The following is a 20,801-nucleotide window of genomic DNA, read 5'->3' on the forward strand; positions in this document are numbered from 1 at the left end:
GCAGATGGAAAGACTGTCTTGGACTCAGTGTTGGGAGAAGTTTGGCTGCCCGAGGGAAAACACAAATCATGGACTGGGGAGGTGGGAAGAGGGCTGGAAGAGGACAGGGGCGGGATCAGGGAGGGCTGCAAGTACGAAGGTTGGGCTGGCCATTTAAACAGCAAAACAAAAAGTTAATCGGAGCAGGGCACGCAGGGGAACACTCCTCATCACGGACTTGCAGATGGAAATACCATCTTGGACTATAGGATTGGTGTTTAGCGGTTTTGCTTGTGAAGCTTTTAATTCGACCATAAACAATCAAAATGCTAGTTTGGAAAACATGTAGTCATAAGCATTTTACTTGTAATGCTTGTGGACATAATTTTCTCGTTTATTGTCATATATTTGTAATATTAAAAATGCTGGATGACATCAGCGTTTCACTTAGATGAATACTGCACATTTCCAAAACTACAAGAAGAGGGCCGGTGGGCAGGTAGCATAGTGTTTACTTTCTGGGGTGCGGAATAAAATATCTTCTGTTGAATTAAAGATGCCTCTTCACGCACCAAACATATTGGGCGTGACCTAAACTTCTGTGCAAGTGCTAAAGCTAAGGTATTGATCTTGAATGCCTATAATGCGCCAGGTATTACTGAAACGGACAATATATAGAATCGAATTCATGGCGTGTTGACTAAATGGTGGCTGTGTGACGGCAAGGGCATGGCTTTTGCTGGGTTGGGATCTTAATGCCTTCTGTATGGATGCAGCAACACTTGTCGAAACTGAGAATGGTAGGACCAGAAGTGCTATGCTACATAAAATACCCAACAAAAAAGGAAAGTGTTAGTTAGACTTCCTAGAAGAATGGAATCTTATTATGCTGAATAGGTGCACTATGGGGGACATACCTGCTAAATATACATGGTTCAGTGGCAGTAGGAACACCACATTAGATTATGGCACCTTGTGTCCACTGAATTGCGCTCGGCAATTAACAGTAATTAAGGCGGATTATAGTGATCATGCTGCGATAAGTTTGCAGGTGGAAATTGACTTGTTTCGGAATTCTAACGCCAAAATAGGTGACGTCAACCTAAATAATGGGCGTAACAAAATAAGATGGACCTACAAGAATATAAATGCATGTAGTGCACTGTTGGTTGACAAAAATGAGAGAATGTCATTGCGCCAAAAGCGCATGACATGAAATGAAATTGTTTGATGGTTTATGGTTTTTTGTTGAAGTCTTTCTCACCAGTGGGGGGGTGTCTGCACTGTAAAGCAAGGATGAGAGCATACAGGGTTCTGTTTCAGGACTTGGTCGAAAATATTTGACCTTTTCACATTTGACTGAATTTTGTTTGGTCGTTTTTTTGACGAAAATTCAGGGGGAGACCCCCGAAACCCCACCTATTCCCTTAGCCCACCATATATATATATATATATATATATATATATATATATATATATATATATATATATATATATATATATATATATATATATGGTCAAAAGTAAAAGGTCAAATGTTTTTCAAACAAGTAGGCTGATACCCAGGGTTCTATGACATAGAGATTAGAAAAGCTAAACACTGTCCACGGAAAGAAATAAATAAGTCAGATTTAAAAGAACTATCTGCCAGGGCTAGCCAAAACATTTTAAAAAATCATAATAAAAAGGCAGAATAACTGTGTTAAAAAAAGGCAGTATTCAATAAAAAATGCACAATGACAAACTATATTCAAAGCCCTTGGTAGGGGGGACAACAGACAAGTTTGGGAAGCACTGAAAATGGCAAAGGTACAAAGGCTAGAATTATTACTAAGTCTATTACTGAGGAAGTCTGGACTAAGTATATAACAGAAAAGTATGGGAAAATGGGAGTGGTTACTACACAACAACAATGCACACAATGGTGCTACTAAAAATGAAATTTGATATAGAATGTATGTTTAATGTAATAAAAAAACAAAACAAATCCAGTGCACCTGGGCCAGATGGCCTTGCTAACATTGTACTAAAAAGAAAACCTGAGCTGTGGGCAGCTATACTTATGGTCGTATTTAATAACATTGATCACGATGGGCTAATAGCGGTGTCGTGGAAGAAATCAATGCTAATTCCTGTATGCAAGAAAAATGTGAGATGATCCTAGGATTTACAGGTTACTGTTGTTATTGGATGTGTTGGCAAAGTCTTTACCTCTTTTATCATAAGGGGATTACAACGATGGGCAGACACAACAAATATATTGAGTATGTTTCAAACAGGATTTCATGTTAGTTTGGCTGTTAGAGGAGTTTTCCTAATGTCCCACTGGAGATAAGACTTTAGTAAGCTATCCCAGTGGTTTGTAGATCCCCAACTCTTAGTACCAGTGTGTACTACTCAGAGACCTTGGTAGAGTGGCAGTGCAGTCAGGCTTATCTTAAGAGGAAGATGTGAGCTGTAGGAAAGTAGACTGAAACCAATTAGTAATACACATCAAAGAAACACATATACATTTATGCTAAAATATAGATTTATTATATTTACACAAGAATCCCTGTTAAATACTTACACTAAATCAACGTACATAGGCATACTTTTGAATACTTTGAAAAGGCCACTTCTTAGTTGCTAATTGCTGAACGCATACAATTGGTACCAGAGTTTGACAGATCTACTGAAATATTGGTAATAACGTGCAACCACAAAGTAATACAGTAATTGCATTTAGTCAGGGAAGGAAGGAAAACAGTTGGTTAGTGTGATCCTTTCAGAGGTCCACAGCTCTGGAGGCATTTGTCCCTGCACAGCAAGTCTTTTAAAGTCCATAATGCAACCCTAGCTAAAAGGCAGTTTCAGAGATGCTAAAAATCTTCAAAAGCAGCAGAAGTCAAAAGTTCCTGAGGATATTTTCTAGCCTCTAGGAAAGAAGATAAAAGAAAATGTAACCAACATTAGAGACCCTGTTAAAGGACTCTCTCATGGGACACACATAGCGGCTTGAGTCAGAGATCAGAGGGGGTTGCCCTGGACACCTCTACGTACACTCCAATGTTCTGGAGTGACTTTCTGGAATAAGGTAATCCATACCTTTTCCCCCCCAAGTACCTTGGGTTTGAAGAAAACGATTGTTGTGGATGCTACGTGATGTTGCAGCTCTGGACCTGACCTCCGCATTCCTTGGTCTGATGACGAAAGGGAGGACAATGGATGGGATCTCTCAGCAGCAGTCTCGAGTGAGGACCTTTGGCATGGCTTTCATCAACTGTTTTGGCCACTCTGCAGTTTTGGTGCCTTTTCTGTAGCACCAATAAAGGAAGTGATTCTCCCATACAATCCTCTTCAGTTCCTGCAGTCCCACACTCTAATAAGGGGGTCTGGATGAGTTGGATTGGGTCTCTAGAGTGCCCTTAAGGGCTCAGCAAAGACTTGGATGGATTTAACCGTTTTACTATGATGCACTCGAAATGGGCAGCAGGTCTCCTGGTATTGGGGTTCCCGCAGCTATGGATACTTACAGGATCTTGGGCGATGGCTCAAATAAAATGCTGTCTTGGGTCTGGTTGTTCCCACCAGTCAAAGGGAAGGAGTCGTCCTCTTCAGAGTTCCTCTGTCACACAGAAAACAGGGTCAGGACAGCAGTGGTCGCTTCACGGTGTTGCAAAGGGTCTACAGGCATCTCTGGTCATCTTCTTCTTCTCTTCTTCAGTTACTTCAAATTCCAGTGTTCGACTTGCTTTTTATTCAAGGAGCCTCATCTTTGATACAATTCCAGCACTCACTTCTCTGAAATCTTCCCCAGCAGTTTACAGAAAGGGGCATTTGGCCGACCATTCAGGACGGTCAGACCCTCAGTGGGAGCTGGTCCCATAAGGGGCACTCTGGCAGACAAAGGACAGGAGGTGGAAAACTCCTTCCCAACTTCCTGCCTGCCCAGACAATCTGAAGCCTAGGCACGGACACCCAAGGTTTCCCGACAAAGGCAAAGCACACACAGGCCTCCCCTCCCAGAATGGTAGAAGGGCTGACAAAGAACATTCATGCTTGTTATGGCATTAAAAGAGGGGAGGCCCCAAGTTTGTACTTAGGTGCCCCTATTGTGCACTACCGAGGCTATGGACATATCCTGCAGTGGAAAAATGACACAATAGTTGGTAGAACATATCTACAGCTACCAACCATAACTAGGAGATTGTCTATGTGACTAAAAAGTCACAGGAGCAGAGAAATGGGGATACTATGTGTCCTTTTGGCACTCCACATTAGGTGGTGTGTGCCAATATCTCAAACTATAAAGTGTTAGGAAAGATACGCAGTATCTTTCTATCCTTAAGCACTGTAGTTAATCTAGGATAAAGAAAAATAATCTCAAAGGAGGACCCTAAGTGGTCCCCAGCAACACTGCCCAAAATGAGCTGTGGGCTGCAATAGTACAATACAGATGCTTTAAGAGTTATGGAGGAAAATAGACTCCATTGGATAGGTATAATGCAAAGAATGTAGATTACCCCTGCTATCTGCGCAGGGAGTATTAATTCTATTAATGACTAGGAGGCGAGCATTATGCTTCAACTTCTTTAATTAACCACTCTTCAGCAGTTTCAATAAACTCAAAAACCATAACAAAACTCTGAAAACCATCTGAACCAGACTTTTCTTCTTTTGAACTACAATCCCCATAGTCTCTGTAGTCCAACTCACTCCATGCTCAGCTATGACCACTTCCTGTCCCTGAGCTCCTCCTCTCTTTTACTCGCTCTGAAAGTCACACTGAAAACTCCACACTAAGTCCTGCAACCGGCAACGACTTGAACCATTCCAAACGAACGTCGAACTTCCTCGACCCAGGCGACTACCTCTGCTAGTCTCCTACTTCAATTGTTCTTCTGCTCCTCTCCTATGAACAATAGAAAGCAGATAAATCAGGGTGGTGTCCATGTATTGTCAATAACATCATATCATTATTACATACAATCATCCGATATCCTACGCAATACATAACTCGGGTGGGAATTTAATGCTCGCCTCCTAGTCTTTAATAGAATTAATACTCCCTGCGCAGATAGCAGGGGTAATCTACATTCTATGACAAGACTGGAGGCGAGCATTATGCTTGTTCAAAGCTTCCCAACACTGTGACCGCTAAACTCTCGGTCGGCTTAAAATAAAATTCTTTAAAAGTTTGATCATTCGACCAGTCTGCTGTCACCATAATGTCTCTAAGAGATACTCCTGTCTTAAATGCTCTAGATGCCATAGCTCTGCGTACCGAATGCGCTCCATACTTCCCCACATCTATTCCTGCTGCCTGCATGATTTCTTTAACCCATCTGGCGATAGTCGCTGAGGGTACCCCTTTGAAGTGCTTTCTACGCGCAATAAGCAATTGCTGAACATTCGCTGCTCTGAATTCCGCTGTCCTGCTCTCGTACTCTTTTACGCAGCTAGCTACGCACTATTTAGGCTTACTCAGGAAATATGGATAGTGGACTGCTGATGTCCCCGTCTTAGTTCTCCCCACTATAGTAAATGTCACACCTTCTGGCCCGAATGACTTCCTATCTACTTCCAGAGCTCTCACGTCTGACATGCGTTTACAAGAAACTAGACACAACAGCATTGCTAACTTCACCGATAATTGCTTCAGGGATAGATATCTGTTCCCTGGCCAACTCTCTAACAGCTTAAGAACTGCCTGAACGTCCCAGACCATCTTATATCGGGGGCCTGGGGGTGCCTTAAATTTGGCTCCTCTAATGAGCCGTACTACTGCTGGGTGCTCACCCGCTGGCACTCCTTTGATAGGGAGATGCCCTGCGGATATGGCGGATCTGTACACTCCTATGGTATGGAACGCTTTACCCCCTTGCAATAACTGAGCTAAAAAATTCAAAATCATCACTACAGGTGCAGAAATGGGATGAACACCTCTCCCTCTGCACCAGCTCGTCCACTTTGCCCAAGCCGCGTCGTAGTTCCTTCTTGTGGACAGGGCCCAGGAGTCTGCGATGAGCTGTGCAGCCTGCGATGAAATGCCTGGCAACGCCCAGCGTCTCCCGATATCCTGCACGCGATTAGAGGGTGATATGATCCAGCTGGGTCCGTGAGCAGGTGCTCTCCTTCTAGGAGAAGTCTCGGGTAATCCATTGCTAGTTCCATAAGCGTTGGGAACCACACTTGCGACTTCCAGCACAGCGCTATTAATAGCAACTCCGCTGTCTCCTTCTGACACTTCGCTAGAACCTTGCTCCGCATCATGAATGGGGGAAACGCGTAGTGCGAACCTCCACTCCATTCTTGCAGGAACGCGTCAGTCCCTTCAGCACCAGGGTCCAGCCTCCAGCTGAAATATTCTGCTGTCTGGGTGTTCAAGCGGGATACAAACAGGTCTATGTGTACTGGCCCCATCTCTCGGTCATCCTCTGAAACACTGCTGGATCCAGCCTCCAATCGCTGGAATCCATGAGGTAGCAAGAGTTCCAGTCCGCTATTATGTTCAGCATTCAGGGGAGGTACTGTGCTGTGACCGATGTCTCTGACTGTAGGCAGAAGTGCCAAAAGTCCTTTGCTAGCTCGGCTAGCATCCTGGATCTGGTGCCGCATAGGTGGTTTATGTACCGCACTGCTGATATGTTGTCCATCTTTAATAGGACGCACAATCTCATCTTCCCTTTCGTGAAGGCTCTGATCGCGAAGGACCCTGCCAGCAGTTCTAGACAATTTATGTGTAACTGGAGTTCCTCCTCGCTCCATTTCCCCCCTGTCTGCAGGTCTCCGCACCTTGCACCCCAGCCCAGGCGGCTGGCGTCGGATTCTATAATCAGATCTGGCCTGTCTCCGAGAATGGCACGTCCATTCCAGGCATCCATATTCTTTAACCACTATTCCAGCTCTGTCTTGGATTCCTGATCCAACAGCACTGATTGGTGATATCTCAGGCCTTGCTGCAGGTGCTTTATCTTCAACCTCTGCAGTGCGTGATAATATAATAGCCTTGGAAATATATCCTGAATAGAGGCTGCTAAGATCCCCACAATCCTCGCTAGAGTTCGGAGGGACACTACCTCTCTTTGTAGGCATCCTCTCAACTCCCTCTTGATGTCACAAATCTTCTGAGCTGGAAGCTCGAGCATCGCTTTCCTGGTATCTAGGACGAAGCCCATGAAGTCCAGTCTTTGCGCTGGCTCGGTGTCCGACTTCTCTATGTTCACAAAAAATCCTAGGGAAGCTATCAGGTCCTGGACCCACCTCGTCTGGTACCTGAGGGTCTCTCGATCTTCGGATAGGCGTAGTAGGACGTCTAGATAAATGATCAATCTTATTCCTTTCTCCCTTATTGCCGCTGCTACCGGCTTCACCACCTTGGTAAAGGCCCAGGGCACCGAGGCAAGCCCAAAGAGCATAGTCTTGAACCTCCAGAGCTGTCCTTTCCAGTGAAAAGCTAGGAAAGTCCTGAATTCCTCTGCTATTGGGATCATTAGGTAGGCATCCTTCAGATCCAGTCTCGTCAACCAGTCCTTCTCTCTGAGCGAGTCTCGGAGTTGATGGATGCCCTCCATCTTGAAATGACGATAGACTATCCAACCGGTCAGCTCCTTTAAGTTTATAACTGGTCACACTTTCTCTTTTCTGTGCACCAAAAACATGTTGCTTATAAATTCGGGGTTTCTCAGACACTTTTCTATGGCGTTCTTTGCCGCTAATAGGTCTAGCTCCTGGTCCAGGAGCTTCTGCTCTGCACGCTCTAGACACTGCTGGTGAGGCCTGTGCCCTTGCACGGGCAGTTGAACGAACTCTAGGCGCATACCCAAAATCGTTTGTAACACCCAGGCATCGCTGGAAAGCTCGCGCCAGTTTCTCAAGAACCTGCCAGTTCTCCCTCTTACCGGGGGATAATGCGCTGCTCTGACCTTGTGTGAATCCTTGTCCCCGGCCAGATTCTCTTCCTCTGCGACCTCTTGGGAAGCGTCCTCTAGACGGGAAGAAGGAGTCCTGCTGCCTATTCTCCCAATACTGCGCTCTGGGATTCTGAGGTCTTCTTCTGCCTTGATTGCGACCAGTTGAACAACCTCTGTAACGACTGGTCCCTCCAAAAACTCGGTTGGGGAACATTTTCCGAATGGAAGCCTGAGCCTTCTCCAGGGATGTGTAGGTGCCCACAAAGCGGCCCATTTCTTTGCCGAAGGTGTCTCTGAAGAGGAGTCCCTGGGATGCCACTCCGGCCTCATAAGAGGCTAAATCACTAAGCTTCTCATCTATTTTCAATAGTAAGCCTCTTCGGCGTTCTGATGTGATGGCGCAGTTCGCATTGCCTAAGAGGCATACTGCTCTCTGCGCCCAGCCTGCCAGGGCATCGGGGTCCACCTCTTCTCCTGTATCCCTGGCCCTCTCCGCCAGGACCATGATCTTTGCGAGAGGTCCCGCTAGGTCCAGCACTTTTTCCTGACAACTCCTCCAAGATCTATCAATGCCCTTACGGGGGTCCTTACTTGTTTTCTAAATGAAAGTCAGCATCTTGGGGTCTAGTTCTGGCGTCTCCGCCACCTTCCCCTTAAGGTCCAGCCTCGGGCATTCCGCTCTGAGTCTCTGACGGACCTCCTTGTCCAGTGCCTTTTTTAGCCTTTTGGTCATTTACTGCGCCACCGTCGGCAAGGGCTGCCAGTCTGACAATCTCGGATTGCGGATGCTGTCTGGGTCAAACATCCCTTCTTCTTCCTCTTCGAGGTGTTTCTCCTTGCGGAGTTTCTTGCCTCCGCTGGGTCTGGGGTCCACCTCCTCATTTCCTTCCTCCTCATCTTGGGAGAGAGGTTCCCCTTCATCCGGCTCCTCTTCCGAGTCTGGATTCTCTTCTCCATCACCTTCTTCCCCTGGAGAGGGGGTCGTGAGGTCTGGCACAGTCTGACGCCTCATGTATGCTTCGCGGAGCTTAGCGAAGACGTTGACGACCTCCGGGGTCTTATCTCTTGCCCCATCCGAAAGGCCCTGGGGGTCGAGAGGGACTTTCCTCTTCCGGGCCTTATTACTCCCCAATGACCCTGCTTCTGAGGGTTCTGTGGGCATGCAGTCTTTACGTCCGGCGCTGTCCAACGGCTAAACCAACCTGGCCTCCAGGGAATCCAGCCTCTCTTGAAGCGGTCTCATGCCTTGAGCCACTGCTTCTACAAGTGAATTCCCCAGCACCTCCTTAAAGCTGGCAGCAAGATCTGAAGGCTGCTCTTCCTCGCTCCATTCGAACTCCGACATGTCGGGAGGGTGCTGTGTGCCTGTATTACCTGTGAGGGTGTCGCTGAATGCCCTTTCACTTTGTAGGTGTACTAGGGCATTTATCAATCCTTTATTGACTCTCTTTCTTTCCTTTTTTTTGGTCTTTTTTTTCTTTTTTTTTCTCAACAATTTTATTTATTTTTTATATACTTTTTTGTGGCTGCGCCGGACTGAAAATGTTCTCCAGGGCCCTACACTGGGCCTCTGCCGAAATGGGGTTTCTAACTGTTGGATTCGCTCAGTGAGCTTCCATCCACTGCCTCCCTGACACTGGAGGCCGTAATAGTTTGGCGGCTGCTTGCTGTTCCTTCTGCGCTTCGTGCACGTGTCTGGGCTGATCCTCGCTGGATATCTGCCGGTATAGTTATCAAAGAGCTTCCTCGAAGCGGCAACAACATTCACCGCCGGGCCCGGTTCTCTGTGTCCGCTCCGCGATGCCGCTTGCAATGCGACTGCAGACGCGGTGGACTTCTGCGGCTCCGCCTCTGCAACAGCGGGGGCCGCTGGCTCCGGCTCGCTAGAGCGCTGTCCTCCCTGCCTCTCCGAGGGAGAGGGCCAATCCCGGCGCACTGCCGTCCTCCGTGACAGAGGACTGGGTCTCTGAGACCCGAAACGGCTCCACAGAGATGCGGCGCGCTCCTCGATCCTGCGCTGGCACTCCTGGAGTGCCGTGAGTACGGCAGGGGGCGAAAGTGTTACATAACCTAAACTAACTCTACCTACTGTCTAACTCAATTAACTCTACCTACTGTCTAATACATTTCTCTACTCAGTAAGAGCATAACAAGGATAGTACTTATCTGCTTGAAGAGCAGTAAAAGAAGAGGAGGAGCTCAGGGACAGGAAGTGGTCATAGCTGAGCATGGAGTGAGATGGACTACAGAGACTATGGGGATTGTAGTTCAAAAGAAGAAAAGTCTGGTTGAGACGGTTTTCAGAGTTTTGTTATGGTTTTTGAGTTTGTTGAAACTGCTGAAGAGTGGTATATTAAAGAAGTTGAAGCATAATGCTCGCCTCCAGTCTTGTCATAGAATAGAGTTCCAAACGACAGACCCCATATGAATGAATGTAAAGGGGCTCCACTCATGCAGGATTTCAAAAAAAGGTCCAGAGGTCCATGAAAAAGTTCTGGGGGTCTCATTAGGAGAGGGGATAAATCATAACAATGATAAAGCTCCTTAACAATAGCCACAACACATAATATTATGACACTAAACACACAAGTCCATGCCATTCAAAGGGAAAGTAGTCCCCTCTCTACATCATATTAAAACTGCCTTTGACAGAGATAGTTGTGGGCTAAATTACAGAGATGAAGCCTGGATAGACAGTTGCTTAGACTAATTATAAAATTACATGAAAACACTATTGCACAGGTTAGGTTGGCCAGCATGGGAGCCTGCACTATGGATATTCCCACCTCTGTAGTACATAAACAGGGGTGTGTAGTGGCACCCATGCAGTTCAACCTTTGCCTCTCTGATCTTCCAAGCAGATTGGCAGAGATTAATAATGTACCACCATAATTTGGACAGAATTGCATAAGGTGGATGCCCTAGGCTGATTAGGTAGTCCTTCTAGATCATAAAATAGATAGGTTCAAAAAGATCTGAAATAAAATGATATTAAGCCAAAGATAATGAGCTGAATTTAGATAAGACTAAGCTCATGTGCTCAGGTATGGAGAGATGACATCGACACACACTGCATTTGCTGGAGGGACAGATTGAGCATGCTACCAATTATAACTACCTAGGGCACATCATTTGTAATACGACAAATACAAATGCATACCTGATTGCTAGTAAACTGACAAAGGCAACAACACTAATGGCAATGATTAAAACATTTGCTGTACCCATTGCTGGTTACAGCCTAGAGGGAGATATTTTAGCATACAAACTATCTGTGGTCCGCAAAATACTATATGGCTGATTTTAAATGGCTAAACATTTTAGAGGGCAAGATATGGCGTAGAGTTTCGTGACTAGCTTAAAGCATCTTGATAAAGATCATCAGATTGGAGTTGTGGATCATGTTCATGGCTTGAGCACTAGCATTTATGCATGGTATATAATATATTAAAGCTGAACAGGACCTGCACTGCCCTCTCTTTAAAACATTGGGTATACCTTTGATGCAAACAATGGGGAATATTGTGTGTGAATTCAAAACATGTATTTATAGGTGTTTAACGACATTGACTGGATTGGTAGTTGGACTATTTTATGCTCGGAAAAATGCTCACTAAAAATATACCTTCCCTCCTGCCTTTAATGGAGGGGAGGTACACTGCCAGGCAAAGCCGCAGAGGAGCGAAGGCCAGGAGAAAAGGCCAAGCTCACTCTCTGCAGCTCCGCTGCGGGTGAAATTCCAGCTGACTCCTTCACCGTCAGCTCTTCAGAGTACCGCCTCAGCACCGGAGTGCTTAAAGATGCCCCTCACGTCCATTACATGCCACGAGCTCCAAGGAGAGCGTATAATGGCCACCACTGTGGTTGCCATAAGAACCATGAATCAACAATCTACAACTGAGGCCCGCAATTGGTCCCTTGGCCCAGTCAGCCCCTCCTGCCTTTAATGGAGGGGAGGTACACTGCCAGGTGAAGCCGCAGAGGAGCGAAGGCCAGGAGAAAAGGCCAAGCTCACTCTCTGCAGCTCTGCTGCGAGTGAAGCTCCAGCTGACTCCATCACCGTCAGCTGTTCAGAGCACCGCCGCAGCACCAGAGTTCTTAAAGATGCCCCTCACGTCCATTACATGCCACGAGTTCCAAGGAGAGCCTAAGATGGCCACCGCCGTGGTTGGCATAGGAACCAGGTATCAACAATCTACAACTGAGGCCCGCAATTGGTCCCTTGGCCCAATCAGCCCCTCCCCTCCTGCCTTTAATGGAGGGGAGGTACACCACCAGGCGAAGACGCAGAGGAGCGAAGGCCAGGAGAAAAGGCCAAGCACACTCTTTGCAGCTCCGCTGCGAGTGAAACTCCAGCTGACTCCTTCACTGTCAGATGTTCAGAGCACCGCCGCAGCACCAGAGTGCTTAAAGATGCCCCTCACGTCCATTACATGCCACGAGCTCCAAGGAGAGCCTAAGATGGCCGCCGCCGGGGTTGCCATAGGAACCAGGAATCAACAATCTACAACTGAGACCCGCAATTGGTCCCTTGGTCCAGTCAGCCCATCCCCTCCTGCTTTAATGGAGGGGAGGTACACTGCCAGGCGAAGCCGCAGAGGAGCAAAGGCCAGGAGAAAAGGCCAGGAGATGGCCGCCGCCGTGGTTTTCATAGGAACCAGGAATCAACAATCTACAACTGAGACCCGCAATTGGTCCCTTGGTCCAGTCAGCCCCTCCCCTCCTGCTTTAATGGTGGGGAGGTACACTGCCAGGCGAAGCCGCAGAGGAGCGAAGGCCAGGAGAAAAGGCCAAGCTCACTCTCTGCAGCTCTGCTGCGAGTGAAACTCCAGCTGACTCCTTCACCGTCAGCTCTTCAGAGCACCACCTCAGCACCGGAATGCTTAAAGATTCCCCTCACGTCCATTACATGCCACGAGCTCCAAGGAGAGCATAAGATGGCCACCACTGTGGTTGCCATAGGAACCAGGAATCAACAATCTACAACTGAGACCCGCAATTGGTCCCTTGGCCCAGTCATTCCCTCCCCTCCTGCCTTTAATGGAGGGGAGGTACACTGCCAGGCGAAGCCGCAGAGGAGCGAAGGCCAGGAGAAAAGGCCAAGCTCACTCTCTGCAGCTCTGCTGCGAGTGAAGCTCCAGCTGACTCCTTCACTGTCAGCTGTTCAGAGCACCACTGCAGCACCGGAGTTCTTAAAGATGCCCCTCACGTCCATTACATGCCACGAGTTTCAAGGAGAGCCTAAGATGGCCACCGCCGTGGTTGGCATAGAAACCAGGTATCAACAATCTACAACTGAGGCCCGCAATTGGTCCCTTGGCCCAGTCAGCCCCTCCCTCCTGCCTTTAATGGAGGGGAGGTACACCACCAGGCGAAGACGCAGAGGAGCGAAGGCCAGGAGAAAAGGCCAAGCTCACTCTCTGCAGCTCCGCTGCGAGTGAAACTCCAGCTGACTCCTTCACCGTCAGCTGTTCAGAGCACCGCCGCAGCACCGGAGTGCTTAAAGATGCCCCTCACGTCCATTACATGCCACGAGTTCCAAGGAGAGCCTAAGATGGCCACCGCCGTGGTTGCCATAGGAACCAGGTATCAACAATCTACAACTGAGGCCCGCAATTGGTCCCTTAGCCCAGTCAGCCCCTCCCTTCCTGCCTTTAATGGAGGGGAGGTACACCACCAGGCGAAGCCGGAGAGGAGCAAAGGCCAGGAGAAAAGGCCAAGCTCACTTTCTGCAGCTCTGCTGCCAGTGAAACTCCAGCTGACTCCTGCACCGTCAGCTGTTCAGAGCCCCGCCGCAGCACCAGAGTGCTTAAAGATGCCCCTCACGTCCAATACATGCCACAAGCTCCAAGGAGGGCTTAAGATGGCCACCGCCGTGGTTGCCATAGGAACCAGGAATCAACAATTTACAACTGAGGCCTGCAATTGGTCCCTTGGCCCAGTCAGCCCCTCCCCTCCTGCCTTTAATGGAGGGGAGCTACACTGCCAGGCGAAGCCACAGAGGAGCGAAGGCCAGGAGAAAAGGCCAAGCTCACTCTCTACAGCTCTCCGCTGCTCGAAGGCGCAGAGAGCCACCAAACTATGCCCATCACTAGGTAAGCGCAACCCGAAAGCCCTTGGTGCCTGTATCCCTAGCATAACACTATGAAACGACTGACTGCGGGTGCGCACAATCCGGTCACTAGCCAGCACATTCTGCCCAAGCAGTCTGCTAAGACCATCCCGCCTCAGGGCAAGACTTGATAACCATTCAGGGCCATGCCTACCCCCTCAGTCGCTAGTTAATATTTGCCTGTACTTCCCTGCACAGCGCTCACCAAAGCCACCCACACTAACCCCTGGACTTCACCCCCTTCCTCAACCGGCTCCTTCCCACGCCCAACAGGCCGGAACACGATAGGGTAGGCGTCCGCCTGGCTGCCCTCAACATAACGTTATATAACAATGTTGCTCCAGGTGTATCTTCAGCACCGCCGGCAAACCGGCCGCCTCAACACTCCAGCAGTGACATCCTGGAAGACACGGAAGCACCCAACATCACTCAAGCAGAAATCAACGATTCTGCCCGTAATTATGTATCTCCCACTTGTAACACGCCCACCACATTGGCTTGCGTGCCACACATCTCTGTGTCCTCTAACAATACCCTGCCTACTTTCATTATGCCTTCTACCATTGCTGCTTGTACTGCCTTACCATGTATTGCTGCTAACACCACTTGCAATGTACCCACACCCACCACAAGCGCCCCACTGCTATGCAATGCTCCTCATGCTATCCTGCCTACTGCCAAGGTGCCCTGTATTGTTCAGCCCCCATGCACTGATGTGCCCTGTACTGACTTGTATGTGCCCTGTATTAACTTGCCACCATGCAGTATTGTTCACCCACCATGCACTGATGTGCCCTGTACTGACTTGCATGTGCCCTGTATTGACTTGCCACCATGCAGTATTGTTCGGCCACCATGCACTGATGTGCCCTGTATTAACCTGCCACTATGCACTGATTTGGAAACTGCCTGCAATGTACTCACACCTGTCTCACATGCCACACCGTCATGTAATGACAACCTCAACCCCTTAACTACTACTGCTCTGCCCTCTACCAGCTCTTCCTCCCTTTCCCCACACCCTGAAGCCAACCTCAAATGTGCCCTGATCAACTCTCGATCCATACCAGCCCATGTACGAGATATACATGACTTGGTCACCAACAACAAGCTTGGCCTCCTCTTCCTTAGCGAAACATGGCTATCAGAGTCCTCCGGACCCGCTCTCACTGTGGTAGTACCCGAGGGGTACATTATCTACAGACAAGACCGCTCCTCCCACAGAGGGGGTGGTGTCGCCATCATCGCCAAGGATTCCCTATCCATCAGGACCATTGAGAAGGACCTTGATCAGAACTCTGATTATCTCCTACTCAAACTCAAGCTCTCAGACAGCTGCACCTATACCATCCACCTCATTTACTGTCCGCCCGGCCCCTCCAATGCCTTCCGATATGCTCTAACCCACTCCCTCTCAGACAACCTTAAAAACACATCAAAGGTTCTGCTCTTGGGGGACTTTAACTTAGGTCTTAATGACCCTAAAGACCCACAAGCCAAAAACCTCAACAAATCACTGCGCACCTTGGGGTTCGCGCAAGCCATCTCCAGCCCCACTCATATCAAAGGACGCATCCTAGATTGGGTTGCCCACCATAACTGCTCGCTAAGCCACCCTGTGATCACCCCACAACCCTGGTCTATTCACCACTGTATTCTGTTCAACAACCGCACCTCCAGAGGTCCTCCACTGCCCACCATCACTCTTCCTGCATCCATCTCCCGTAGCTCCAAACTGCTCACCCACGACAACCTATCTAAGCACCTCAGAGTACCTGCTCTACTACATACCTTCGCTGATGACCCTGACTCCAATGACTTCAAGACAGTCATCACCAAGACTGTTGACCTGGTGGCACCTCACACCCTCAAAAAAGCTAAGCAATCCAAACATTCTAACGCCTGGTTCACTCAGGATCTCCTTAAATTACGTGGTGAAAAAAGGACTGCTCTCAATACATGGATCAACAACCCCACTGAGGCCACTAGAATCACCTTCAAATCCATCTCAAAACAATACAAAATTGCCATCACCAATGCTAAAGCCTCATTCTACAATACCAGGATAGCTAATGCTAAATCCGGAAATAGATCAATATTTGGCATTTTCAGAGAATTTGAGACCCCCACATCTCCCCTGTCTCCAATAGTGAAGAATGAAGCCTGATGTAACACCATTCAGTCTGCCATGCTAAGCAAACTGGAAACCTTGCAAGCCAAAATCCTCACACACCAACAAGAGCTCACTAAACTGATCTCCAGCACTCAAGGTGACCTCACACCAGGAGACAAGCCCACCTTATCCCCCGTGTTCGACTTCAGAGATAGGAGTGAGAAGGAGGTCACCTCACCTCCAATCCATCAAACCCTCCAATTGTAAGAGTGATGCCTGCCCTGCACAAGTCATCAAGGTCTGTGCCCCCTCCCTAGTCCCTATAATCACAGCATTCATCAATGCCTCCTTCTGTTCTGGCTACGTCCCAGTAAGGCTTAAGGAAGCTTGGGTTTGTCCGCTCCCAAAAAAGCCCTCCTCTGACCCCTCCAACGCAGGGAACTACAGGCCCATCACCACCGTCCCCTTCCTGTTGAAAATTTTGGATAAAGCAGCCTACCTGCAAATTCAGAAATTCCTAGAAGACAACCACCTCCTAGGTCTCAGGCAATCAGGATTCAGACCTCGTCATGGGACCGAGACAGCTCTCCTTGACCTCAAAAACCAAATCGATGATCTCAGAGATGCAGGCAAACCTGCACTTCTCCTACTGCTGGACCTCTCAGCAGCTTTCGATCTGGTCGACCACAAAACCCTCTGCCAGCACCTCTCATCAGTAGCCAACTTCTCTGATAGGGCTTGCAAATGGATTGACTAATTTCTTAAGGACAGAGCAATGAAAGTCTTCTCTGACTCTTCAAGCGCCAACCCCAGAACCATCAAATGTGGGGTCCCGCAAGGCTCCTGCACAGCCCCCACCCTCTACAACCTCTTCTCGAGGCCACTGTTCATAACCTTGGATGCCCTGAGCATCTCATACACAAACTATGCTGATGACACCCAGGTACTCATCCCCGTCTCGGGAGATTACCAGGCCGACCAGAACACCCTCAATTCCATCTACACAACAATCCAATCCTGGATGGCAGAAAACTGGCTATCTCTCAACAGTGAGAAAACCAAACTACTGCTAGTTGGTTCCCCCTCCACTTTGAGCAAACTGGATAACAAATATTCCACCTTCTCCATTCACAACATCCCCATCACTGTGTCACCCTCCATCAAAACACTAGGTGTTTACCTCAAACCAGATCTAACTATGGAGAGGCAGGTCAACGCCATAGCCTCCTCATCTGCCTATAATTCTAAACTCATCAACGCAGTCAGACTCTTCCTGTATCAACAGAACTGCCTCACCATCTCCAGGGCCATAATTGGTTCCGGGCTTGACTACTCCAAATCGCAAAATTTCGCAAAAGACAGGTACTTTATCCTCATTACATCAAATGGAATTCTTCTACAATTTGAAGATGACATAGTTAAATCAGTTGATTTGAATCAGGTTCCATGTTTAACAAAAAACGCTTAGAGCCACCACTGGCCTTATGCGTAGAGAACACATCTCGGTACTTAGAAGACAGGTCCACTGGCTCCGAGTTAAGGAGAGGATCACATTCAAAGCCCGGGCTTTGACTTACAAGTGCCTTCACAACCTTGCCCCCCTACTTGTCATGCAGAATCACCAAACCCACCACCCTCAGACCTTCCAGATCCCTTTACTCTAACCTCCTATCGGTTCCCAGAACCCATAAGGTCCAGGCAGGCGGCTCCAGCTTCCCTGCTGTCGCCCCCCTACTCTGGAACTCCCTACCATCCCACATCAGGATCATTGAATCCCACTCAGCCTTTCGCAAAGCCATCACAACTAACCTCTTTGTCTGACTGTGCTAACTTGGATTCTTTGACAATTTGCACCTGCATGTATTCTGTGCTACTCTGTAAACACTTTCTCTGAACTGAACTGTAACAATCGCTCCTGAGCGGCTTCCTTGTAACCCTTAATCAAGCCTTCTTAAGCTCTGACATAGCGCCTCGATGCCTGCGGGCTGTAGCGCGCTCTACAAATTTAAATAAATAAATAAAATAAAAAAATAAAATAAATATGATTATGCGACTGCAACAAGAATCATAACCACATCACCAAATTTTAAACTCTGACAGAATATTCAAAAAGTTATTTTTGTTTAATGCATCTACAAACATATGTAGTCATGACTCCTTCTCCAGTACTCAGGAGGTTTGTACTCTAGAGGAGACTGAATCAGGTGCTTACTTTATCGGTTTGTGATCGTAGAATGGGTATTACACTGTCAAAAATGATGTGCAGATTATGTAAACTAACATACTAATTAAAAACCAACAGACATGTCATGACACACTGTCCCACTTTAGGGAATACATACATCTGCTTCCTGCACATTTATGTTCACGATCCAGACGGAATAAAGAAAAAAACATTTTTTTTTTGCAGTAATCCATAAGTGGGATGACTACTTCACTAAATATTGCATTGCTTAAGATCTGCCAACTGTCTGAACCAAACCGGATTGCATCTACTTGTTACAGAGGTGGAACTTTACTGAAATAAAATGTAAGATAGGATTTTAGGATTTTAGTTATACATGAAATGCAGTATAATTCATGATTACTTTTAATGCACCCTGTTATGCTGTGCAAGAGTGAATTTGAACGCATTGGATTAATTGTTTTGAAAAGTTCAGAATGAACTGAGCACACTAATGATAAATTAAAAATAATGAAACAGCGCCCCCAATTGATAATTTGTTTATGGTACCACACCATGGCAAGTGCATGCTACTGTTTGCACAAGAACATTCAATACAAAAAGACTATTTTTAGAGTAGGCAATGCCTTTAGTCATATGAAATATTTGGGTGGCAGTATTGTAAAGAAAGATCTGTATTCCTAGAAGCTCAAATTTGAGAAAGTGATGTGAGGATAGCGATTTATACTGCTTTTTATCAAAATCTTGATCTCAATATGCAGAATCTCGATTTGATGAATCTTGTTCATACGTTAATGGTTAGGGTATTTCTGGAAAGTATAACAAATTTGAGAATGTGGTGTTGCAATTTGTCAACCGGAAAGGTGTCACATGTAGATGGGATTCTCGATCTGTGCAGTTGAAAAGATTGAGATGTTTCTACTTTGGATTTCAATCTTGAATGGAATCTTGAAGATACATTATGGACAGCATGAATGTTTAGAAGATAAAACCACAGTACAATAGACATGTTTGGAGCTTTTAGGATATTAAAAGTTTAGTAATGGGTACAGATTGTTTGCATTTTTGAAGATTTCGATTTGAGATCTTGAGTTGTTTATTTTAAATCATATTTTGGAGTTAACACAGAAGTAGGGGGGATAGGTTTATTAATTTACTAGGGAAGTCCTGAAAATAATCCTTTGGCTATTACACTAGAGAACAACATTCAATACTGGTGTAGACATGCCTGTACAGCTGATGATGAGTGCATTTGCAAAATCAGTTAGGTGAATGTCATTCTTCTGATAGTGATCATTTATGAAGTATTTAATGTTGTTGTTTGAGATCCACTTTATGTAATGGTCAGCCACAAATGCAGATACCATGTTGTACACATTATGTCTGGATGCTTTTAGTGTTTTACTATTCTTTTAAAAATCGTAAGCTCAATGTAATTTACATGAGCAAGCATGAAAACGTAAATAGTGGACCAGAGAATTTTAGATTTTAAACCAACTTAGACAGAAGAGAGTGAAGGAGATGAAGCGCTTCAGCAACATGGGAGGGTATGAATAAATCGAACTGGAGTGCATATATTAGCGAGAGAAAACATGACTAGAGGAAGCTAGAGAATTAGAAAGAGTGGTTGTAATTGAATTAGAAACAAAACCTTTGAGAGGAGGGACACAACAAGAAAAGAAAACACATATGATGATGAACCAAGAGATAGATCATGAACTTTTAAGAATGGCAGAGACAAAGAAGAGACACATTATTGCCACCAATAAAAAAGCTGGAATGCTTTTGCCTATGTTGCCTAACAGAAGCACATTGGCAAATGATGTAAACAGAATTCCAAAATAATGCTAGAATTGAAAGTCACTCGACACCACTGGAATCATTGGGTGTCTCCTAGCTTACCCATTGGAAAACTAGATGGCAGTTGATGGTTAGGTATCTGGTTTCTAATGGTAAACAAAACACCCTTCTTGGATACATGCCCTGTGCTGAGACTTCATTAAGGAAATGAGTGAGAAAATCCAAACTTTTGCCTTTATCAGTACATAAGTAACTTGAAATTAACAAAGGACTTCTGGCAAATGACCTTGGCTTCAGAAGGAAAAAGAAAAATGTATTTGACTGTTGCAGATTTCGTTTTTTTTGCCCTTCAGTAAGCATGGGCTCTTGTTACTTTCCCATGCATGATGGACCAAATTGCAAAACCTCCCTAAGCCTACCTGGCCTACCTGGATGACATAGAAATATATAATGTTGCAGTGGTCAATAATGGTCTCAATGGGAAAGAGGGGTTCACGTGCAATATTGGTGACTGGGAGATGCCGACTTTGGTGCAATGTTCCAATTTTGGTTCAATGTTGAGATTTAGCATGTATTTAGTGCAGTTAATGAGAATGGGATAAGTGTTACTATTAGTGTTACTTGTGCTTTTTTGATATGATATGATATAATATGGCATTTATAACGCGCCAATACACAAGTGTTTCAAGGCGCGATGAGGCAAGGGGGGGGGAATTG

Source organism: Ambystoma mexicanum, chromosome 7q (genome assembly GCF_040938575.1).
Source record: "Ambystoma mexicanum isolate Mex_15411 chromosome 7q, UKY_AmexF1_1, whole genome shotgun sequence".
Classification (NCBI taxonomy): Eukaryota; Metazoa; Chordata; class Amphibia; order Caudata; family Ambystomatidae; genus Ambystoma; species Ambystoma mexicanum.